We start from the raw sequence: 9,641 nt of genomic DNA, 5'->3' as shown, positions 1-9,641 counted from the left end.
TCTCATTGCCATATCGTACATGGTGGTCACCCGACAGCTTCGCTGTCCAACCCCATTCACTGGATGGAATACATCCTGAATTTCTTTTTTCTACTCTCTTTCGGTCGCGTTGGCGTAGCGCAGTGCGCGGACGCGCAGTCAAGATCTAGCCAGTTTCTTTTTTTTAAAACGTCTTTATTTCTGCATTTAATAGGCAAAATCTTGCATCAGAAAAGGGGTGCTCTGTGGGGGAGCGAGAGAGGGATCGGTGCTCTCTTCTTCCTCGAGGTGGAATGGTCCCGAAGTCGGCTCTGCAATGAGGCAGCCAGGGCCTTCCTTTTCCCTGAAAAAGTCCAGAAAACCACGCCAACACTGGATTACTTTATATTTCGCGCGTTATGAATAAACCACGAGAAAATAATTACACAGGACATAGCGTGATGAACAAGAATAAATGGAATGTTTTCAGGAAGCAGTAACAGTTTCTCACAGGAAGTCACGCCCTCAATCCATAGATTTACACTTGTCTAGTTATGGTTCTTTTATTAGCCTGATAATAAATCGCACAAAAGTATTTTCGTTGCGGAAAAGGTGTGAGCGAGCACCGTGTATCACATAATTGCATGATGTACCAGTTTTTTAACGGCTTGGCAAAAGTTATCAGGGACGTTTTGTATACTAGTGATCTGGACGATACCATGAAATCTAATATAAAATTATTTGCTGACGGAACCAAAACTTCCGGACAATTGTTTTTAATCATGTTTACTTTCTTCTTGCTGACTATAGCGCTGTTTCATTTTATATAATTAACGAGTTGGATAACTTTGGCGTATAGTAAGGCAGGACATAGTGACTGGTGCAATGAGCAAGTAATGACATTAAAGACGAATAAATGTGGGATCACGCAGTTAACCCCACTGTAGTAAATCTTCCACATTATACGATTACAAGATTGCCGGAACAACACTAGAGCATGTCACTTTCTATAGGTACCTAACGTGCACATTATGAACGGTCTGCCTTGTGATACGTACGTTAGCTCCATTCCTCCAAATACTTAGGTCCAAATTTTGATGAAGCACCAACGCATCTCAACCTCCCGCTTTGTCAAACGGGAAGTCGGCTGAACTCGAGTACTTGCCAGCGATTTGGAACTCAGGTTAACGCTATCTAGTCCATGCAATAAAATCAGTCCAAAATTTATCAGTTTCCTTTATATCTTTTGAGAATTTCCGCACTACCAGTGTTTCAACTATGACAAACAACCTTGGGCTTCGGAGCTTACAGTTTCCATTGCTCAGTGGGTCTTGAAGGCTTAACGGTCAGATTATATTTTCAAAGAAAAGCCTCATCTTCTAGAAATTCGAAAAATTTTCTTCCGTAACAAGCTTCTTTCTCAGCTATCATGCCTTTCACCTTGCACTGATTACCTATCGTACAGCACAGCATCCTAGTTTGAGTAGCAGCACTAAAGCTTTATTGTCCAGCTGCGTTAAAAAGCATTTCTCGAAAGCGTCGAGCTAATCCACATTATGAGCTAATGCACTTACAGTACTATTTTCCTTTATTAAGGAACAACTATGAAAAGGTGAGCAAACTAAAGTACTTTTTGTCCCAAAAATCAGCCTTCAGGTATAGAAAAGGCACTTTTTTTTGTTCATGTGTTGTATTTCAGATTGTGGTCCCTTTTTTTACGCTCTCTTTTTCCCTTTTCCATTGTAAGTTGGCAACAGCGGATGTGTAGGCGGCCTCCCCCCTTCCTGCTCACACGTACAGCCATCGCTTATACCGCGCAGTAGAGGGCGTGACCTTTTTTCCACATGCGGAGAAGAGGAGAGATGCATTTTCATCGTGCGAGATTGTTTTCCTCGCTCCACGCGGCACCGTCGGCGCTTTCCATTTACTCATCCAAGCCCATCCACGTCCTCCGTGCTGTACTGGGTGCTTAGTCTCGTGTTCTCGCAAGTGATTTTCTACCATTGCCACATAATACTAGCCACGAATTTTGCGCATAAAGCTGTGCCGTTAAGACCACCGATCATGATGGATTTTGTAGAATGCCAAATGATATTCTATGGTCATTGTGTTCCCTGATGTTTGCTTTCGTTATTTCTCCTGTATGTAGTTATTTCCTTCTGTGGGGCTCATCGCTGGCGTGCGACATGGTATCCAGGATTTTTTTTCGGGGAGGGGGGGGGGGAAGCAACCCCAGCTAACTTTTCTGTGCAAATGAGGGGGGGGGGGGGGGAGGTGCCTTTACTAGCAAAAATCTGAATAATGCCCACCATTCGCCCTAAAGACGCGTAAACCCGCAAAAGAGAATTAAAATCAGGTGTATCTCACAGGCTTACCTGTGAGATGTACCACTCCTTAACTTGGCAAACAAGGCACCACATCAAATGAACTCGCTCATGAAAGAAGCGTAGGTAGAACACTGCCAGGAACAAGTAAACAAGGGAAAGTGTAAAATAAACAATGCTGATAGCATTTTTTGAATTAGCTCTGGAGGAATTATACAGAAATGTATATTTGCGGAACAATCACAGTTCTTTTGGACCCCTCGTTTACTGCTCTACTAATTTAAGTGCCAAAGCCTACTCTTGTTATTTGGGAAGTTGAGTAGCGATGCGTGGCAACCAGTACCGTACAACCACGTAGAGCGCTGGATGCTCCGGTTCTAGACGTACTGCGCCCACTGCAGAAGGTTAGAAAAACGTCCACTGTAGCACAGCAGAGAAGTGGCTACGTCAGGTGGCTCGACTGATAACTGTAGAAGCGCCATTCAAAACACGCGGAATTATTCTTCCCTTCCGGGGGCGTTTTCAATACTTCCGCTTTAGATAAAAAAGATGTTGATCGATAAATAGTTTCACAAACAACGGTTAAATTTGTTAATTTGCGCTTTTCCTTCCTGTTTGACTGTTAACTTTGCTCTCTCCCTTAGTAGATCGCTTAATTTCTCAACTCCTTGCAACTCCTGTTTCCAGTTGCCAATATTGCACGAAAAGTGCGGTACAATTAAGGAAAAGCCAGAGGAACTAGCAGGGGACACTCATATTCCTTATGGGTTTAATGGTTATTGGAGGGCTTGCATTATTTTGCATAATTTTATTTTGCACCTTATCTTATCCATATCTCGGATATATGGTTCCGAGGATCCGCCACCGTCTCGGCGAGCCGTCACTCGGGGAATTAATGAAGCAAAAGGAAAAGTTTAACGCAAATGGCGTTTCCTCCGGCCGCACCTCGTTCCACGAGCACACAGACCAGCTGACTATGAATCGAATCCTTTCCTGGTCACTGGATCAGTCTAAACAACGAAGATTGAACTAACGAAGCAACAGCGATGCGCGTTGGTTACATACAGGTTGTGTTGGGCAATAAAAATTAATAAAAGTAAAATAATTAAAATAGGACACTAAGCCCTGCCTGCTGCACCGAAGTATTGCAGGCTGCCAAATTAGAAAAATAAATGAAAATGACGTGGTCAAATAATTTTCTTTAAAATAATGGGGGGGAGTCTACCACCAGGGAAACCAAAGCCAAGGGAACAAGATGGTTGCGGGATTTATTATTCATAAATACAATACATAGTACCAATAGTGTATGTCTTGACTTACACCGGTCTTCTGTTTCGTAATATTGCATGCGTACTTATACAATGTTTATTTCTGTCTTGTCTTTTCTTGACTTGCAATGTTTTCTTTTTTTTCCGTCTTCACTTGCTGGTGTCCTCTTGTCTTGCCGGTTATCTTCTGTCTGGCTTGTCTTGTCGATGTCGTCTTTCTTCCTGGCGTCTTCTTTCCAGGCTGGAATTCAATTTTTTTCCCTTTTCTCTACCGGTTTCCACAGCCTGCAGAAGCCCAGATTGCTTTATCTGCCTTAGGTAAATGACACCGATTGTAAAGCCTACTAGCAGAACTAATTCCTTCTCCGCCTCTTTTCCTTCATTCGAGTCTCTAAATGTCTGATTTTATGTTAGCTCGTCTTCTTTTCTTTTTTAACAAAGTGTTTAGTTTGTTTCGTTTGTATTTTTTTATTTATTTAAATGATATACTTACGTACATGCATATATACATCCACATACACATACACACGCACATATATATATATATATATGTATATATATATATATATATCTATATATATATATATATATATATATATATATATATATATATACATACATACATAAACACATGCACACACACATACATACACGCGCGTTCGTTACAACTGAACTCATCTCGATTTTATTGTGCGGGCACCGAATCAATCAGAAAACTGGCCTTCACACCCCAGGAGGTGCCGATAACCACCACCAGTTTAGGTTGGAACTCGACATGTCGATGGCGGAGATTGCAACGGTGCGCATCGATGCTCTGCTGTTGCTTTATGTGCACTCGGGCAAGCTGACGGGCTTCTTCCGCTCGTTGCACGAAACGTTTGGCATCTTGGGCGAGGTCGAGATGATCGATGTTGTCGCACGGCAGCTTCACGGCCATAAACGAGGTAAAACGGCGTGAAGCGTGTTGTTTCTTGCGTAGCAGTATTATAGGCAAACGTTACGTAAGGGAGTATCTCGTCCCACGTCTTGTGCTGTACGTCTACGTACATAGACAGCATGTCAGTCATTGTTTTGTTCAGTCGTTTGGTCAAGCCCTTTGTCTGTGGATGATAGGCAGTTGTCCTTCGATGGGTTGTGCAGCTGAGTTTAAAAACGTCTTCAATGCGCTGTGCTGTGAAGGCTTTGCCTCGGTCTGCGATGGCGTGGGATGGGGCGCCATGCCGTAGGACGATGATCTGTATAAAAAACTGGGCAACCTCGGAAGCTGTGCCTCGAGGCAGCGCCTTTGTCTCAGCATATCGCGGTAAATATTCCGTGGTGACGATTATCCACCTGTTGCCAGAACATGACAATGGAAAAGGGCCCAGAAGATCCATGCCGACCTGGTCGAATGGTTTGCCGGGTGGGTCAATCGGATTCAGCAATCCCGCAGGCTTCACAGCTGGCGACTTTCGGCGCTGGCATTCACGGCAGGCTTGGACGTACCGCTTAACACACTCGGCAAGTCGCGGCCAGTAGTAGGATTTGCGCACTCTATCAAGCTTTCGCGTAAAACCCAAATGGCCAGACGGAGGCTCGTCATGACAGGCGAACAAAACTTCGGCACGGAGGTCTGCTGGAACGACTAAAAGGTAGGTCTTGTTGGTGGAAGCGGAGTTCTTCTTGTATAAGACGCCATGTCGTAAGCAAAAAGGCGACAATCCTCGAGCGATATGCCGGGGTATTGTTGGGTTTCGTCCTTCCATATGTTCGAATATAGGCTGTAGTGCGTCGTCTGCGCGCTGCTGTGTGGACAAATCAGTAACGCTTACGGCCCCAAGGAAAGCGCCATCGTCCTCAATGTCGTGGTCGGTAGTGTCGATAGGGGCGCGCGAGAGTGCGTCAGCGTCTTCGTGTATGCGGCCCGACTTCTACACGATGGTCACGTCATACTCCTGCAAACGTAGACTCCACCGTGCCAATAGTCCAGAAGGGTCCCGGAGATTTGCAAGCCAGCATAACGAATGGTGATCAGTTGCAACTTTGAATGGGCGGCCGTAAAGGTAAGGTCGACATTTGGCCAGCGCCCATACGACGGCAAGACACTCTTTCTCTGTGGTGGTGTAGTTGGTCTCTGCACGCGATAGTGTTCGACTTGCATAGGCGATTACTCTTTCAATGCCTTCCTGCCGTTGTACAAGGACCGCACCAAGACCAACGTTACTGGCGTCTGTATGAACTTCCGTGTCCGCCTCCTCGTCAAAGTGGGCCAAAACTGGTGCTGGCACCAGACGCTGTCGAAGCTCGGTGAAAGCAGCCTCTTGCTCTGAGGACCAGACGAACGATGCATCGTCCCTCGTGAGGCGAGTCAGTGGCTCCGCCATCTTCGCAAATTTTCGATGAAACGCCGGTAGTATGCGCAAAGGCCCAGGAGGCGTCGGACACCTTTCTTGTCGGTCGGTGTTGGAAACGAGGCTACAGCGGCAGTTTTCGCGGGATCGGGCTAACGCCTTCCGCACTGACGACGTGTCCGAGAAACGTCAGCTTTTTGTAGCCGAAATGACACTACTGAGGCTTAAGGGTGAGGTTAGCCGATCGGATTGCTTCGAGAACTTGCCACAGTCCTTTCAGGTGGTCGTCAAATGTCGCCGAAAAAACAACCGCGTCGTCAAGGTAGACGAGGCAGCTTTGCCACTTCAGACCAGCGAGAACGGCGTCCATCATTCGCTGGAAAGTCTGGTGCCGAACAGAGACCGAAAGGAAGCACTCTGAATTCGCAAAGACCATCTGGAGGGACGAAAGCAGTTTTTTCGCGGTCTCGTTCATCGACCTCAATTTGCCAGTAACCGTTCTTTAGATCGAGAGACGAAAAATACTTAGCTCGCCGCAACCTGTCTAAAGAGTCATCGATACGTGGTAGTGGGTGCACGTCGTTCTTGGTAACATCGTTGAGGCGTCGATAATCAACACAGAAACGAAGCGTTCCATCTTTTTTCTTGACTAGAACGACCGGGGAGGACCACGGACTGTGCGAAGGCTGAATGACACCATCATCTAGCGTCTCCTTGACTTGGGCTTGAATTGCCTCACGTTCTTTCGGCGAGACACGATAAGGCTGTTGTTTGGTGGGACGTGCGTCGGCGGATGTCGTTATTCGGTGCATCGTGATTGGCATTTGGCCTACCTTAGTAGCCCGAGCGAAGCACGCGCTGAATTCGTTCAAGAGTTCCTACAGTGCGCTCTTTTGGTCGTCCGTAAGCTCGGAGTTTACATCGATGTCTCGGAGCGAACCGTCGTCTGTGTCCACCTCAGAAGCGAAGCACTCGACGATGTCCGTTGATGGTTCGGCGTAGGAGATGGCAGTGCCACGAAAAATGTGCCGATGCTCAAAGGTAAAGTTGGTAAGGAGGACCGTTGTCTGGCTTTCACGAAGTTACACAAGGCTTCGCGCTACACAAATACCTTGTGCCAGCAACATAGAAATGTTGCCTTCGACAATGGCTTCGACACCATGTGGCAATATCATCAGGAGGAGAGTGTACAGAATTTTCCTACTGTTGTAACAGTCCCGGTTTGGAAAAAGCCCTCTACAATCGGTTACGTTACACGTATGTGCTGCAGCTCCAATTCCACAAATAAAGATAACTGGAAACATGTCCGTTTTCATGAAAAAGCGCTAAAGACGCAGACGAACTCGAAGGAACACATACGACAGGACTGGCACTACTTCCAGTTGGCCTTTATAACAAACGGAAATCTATTTATGCTCTGCGCATCACCTACATCATGCACTCATTATCATACACACAAAGATTGAAATGAATCGTATCATACATACGATCGTATGGTCAATCATTTCAAGTGTCTAGATATCTCGACAGAAACGTCACTTCTTTTTCTTGCAAAATCAAAGATGTACAGCTGACGCACTTGTCGCCTGCTTTACTTATTTCAATATTCTATAATGTAATTGCATACCTCAGTAAAGTTTCACATAATTTGAAAATAGGTGGCAAACTGACACAATGTCAATCTAGTTTTTCAGCCCCTTGCAAATAGTCAGAAGCATGTAACCTCCAATACAACAAGCTCCAGAAACGCACGCAATGTCACCCTGATTACCGGACTAATTACACCGAATGCACTTCAGATGTTCCGTATCAAATACCCTTAGATTGTGGGCGCGTGTATATCGGACAAACCGGCCAGTGCTTCAATAACAGGGCTAGAGAGCACAACAATGATACCAGATAAGGATATGGTAGTCACTTGGCTGAGCACTGCAAAAAGTGCGCATCCACACCCATGTTGGTGACACAGCCTTCCTGAGGAAAGGAAACACAAAAACAGAAAGAGAAATAGTTGAGGCATATTTTATAAGGAAAGCAGGCGACAAGTGCGTCAGCTGTACATCTTTGATTCTGCAAGAAAAAGAAGTGACGTTCTTGTCCATATATCTAGACACTTGAACTGATTGACCATACAATCACAGGTATGATACTCTTCATTTCAATCTTTGAGTGTATGCTAAGGAGTGGGGTGAAGTGTATGATGTACGTGATGCGCAGAGCATAAATGGATGATCGTTTGCAATAAACGCCAGTTGGAAGTAGCGCCAGTCCTGTCGTATGTGTTCCTTCGACTTCGTCTTCGTCTTTAGCACTTTTTTTTATGAAAATTGTCAAGATGAACGAACTCACCCAAAGCAGGGTATTGTTGCAACAAATTTCTTCTACAATGGGCTCTATCCTCTCTTCGGCGGCTACAATCGACCCTGCCATCACATGCATCAACCTTATTGCCATATGCACCTGTCAGTAAAAAATGTTCTCGTACTACCTCAGTAAAAAACTCATGCATCCAAAAGTTCAGGCCATTTTCGGGCTTGTCAAGCCATTCTGAGCTCACGTCCGCAGAATGTGCAAGATCTTAAAATCGGAAAAGTGGCGCCAAATCCAAATCTACAATGACTGGCTGAAGGTGTTAGTTTATGAGGGTAATGACCCGACCTGAAAAAGCTGAGATACTACAAAAATCTAGCAGGGCAGACTACGGAATTCATTTGGGAACGTACAAGGCTCACGTTACCTAAACAGCCGGCAAGAAGTTCGAAAGCAAACACGGTCATCATCATTGGAGACGCTAGTCTACTTGGCACCATAAGCAAGATCCTCGAGAAAGGCCCGAAATACAGTTTCGAGCCGCACCTCAGCGGGCAGCAGCTCTTGGCTATAGCAAGAAACGTAGGCGTTAGAGGAGAAGAAAGTGAACGTGATCGAGTCATCAGCGAAGCCGTGGATGGCGTCCTGAAGAAAGCTGATTGTGGAACGGCGTCCAGACCACCGCTCAAGCGGATAGTGACTTGCCTGAAGGACAAAAAATTGACCATTCTCCAGGCAGATAAAGAAGGAGGATTCGTGGACTTGCCAGAAAACCTGATGAAAGAGAAGGCTAACGAAGCTATAAACAACAACATCAAGGTGACCGACTTTAACCAGGAGAAACAAAAGAAAGCAGCACTAAAGCTGTTGAAAGATATGCAATTGGACTTTGTAAAAAAGTGCGCGAAATCTGCGGGAAATAATTACCTGGAAGCCTTCTTGGCATGCAAGACCCATAAGGCCGGATATCCTTTGCGCGTAATCGTCTCAGAGAAGGCGTCGTGGCAGCCCCAAATAGGACGGTTCCTTCAAGCGCACCTGAAACGACTACTAATCGAAGCCCTTCATGCTGAGGTGTTCCGATGACGTTATCTTAGAACTGCAAGATGGTCTGGGATCTGTGGCCACAGCTTTCTCACTAGACGTTGAAGACTTATAATATTCTGTGACGCGAGAAGGCATTCTGTGTGCTGTTCGCGAAAAAATTGATGAAATGGGTGAACTGAAATTCCAGAACTTAGTATGCATGAACTGCGACAATTCTTAAACCTTGTTAGAATTTTACTTGGATTCGACTGCCATTAGTCACAATGGCTGTTATTACATTCCACGCACAGGAATCTGTATTGGCTCATTAATAGCCCCATTATTATGTGATGTTTTAGCGTCCTTTGACAACCGCGTTAATGCGGAGCGAACTCGAAAATCAGTCATTCGTGTATTTAGCTATG

At 45.4% G+C, this 9,641-nt stretch overlaps 1 long non-coding RNA gene across 2 annotated transcripts in view; it reads right to left on the bottom strand.

Annotated features, from left to right (window-relative positions):
- Positions 1 to 207: 207 nt before the first annotated feature.
- Positions 208 to 9,641, bottom strand: part of LOC135920054 (uncharacterized) — a 50,021-nt gene continuing 40,587 nt past the window's right edge. The window contains exons 4-5 of one of the 2 annotated variants that reach the window (XR_011509785.1): positions 2,334 to 2,416; positions 243 to 322 (exon numbers count right to left, since the gene is read on the bottom strand). This is a non-coding gene — a long non-coding RNA (uncharacterized lncRNA). Of the gene's footprint in view, positions 323 to 2,333; positions 2,417 to 9,641 lie in introns of both variants that reach the window. The other variant, XR_010570147.2, reaches the window with a different exon arrangement.

The sequence above is a fragment of the Dermacentor albipictus genome, unplaced genomic scaffold, assembly GCF_038994185.2.
Source record: "Dermacentor albipictus isolate Rhodes 1998 colony unplaced genomic scaffold, USDA_Dalb.pri_finalv2 scaffold_20, whole genome shotgun sequence".
Classification (NCBI taxonomy): Eukaryota; Metazoa; Arthropoda; class Arachnida; order Ixodida; family Ixodidae; genus Dermacentor; species Dermacentor albipictus.
Note: the sequence above shows the minus strand (reverse complement) of the source record. Positions and strands in the feature narration are given on the sequence as shown.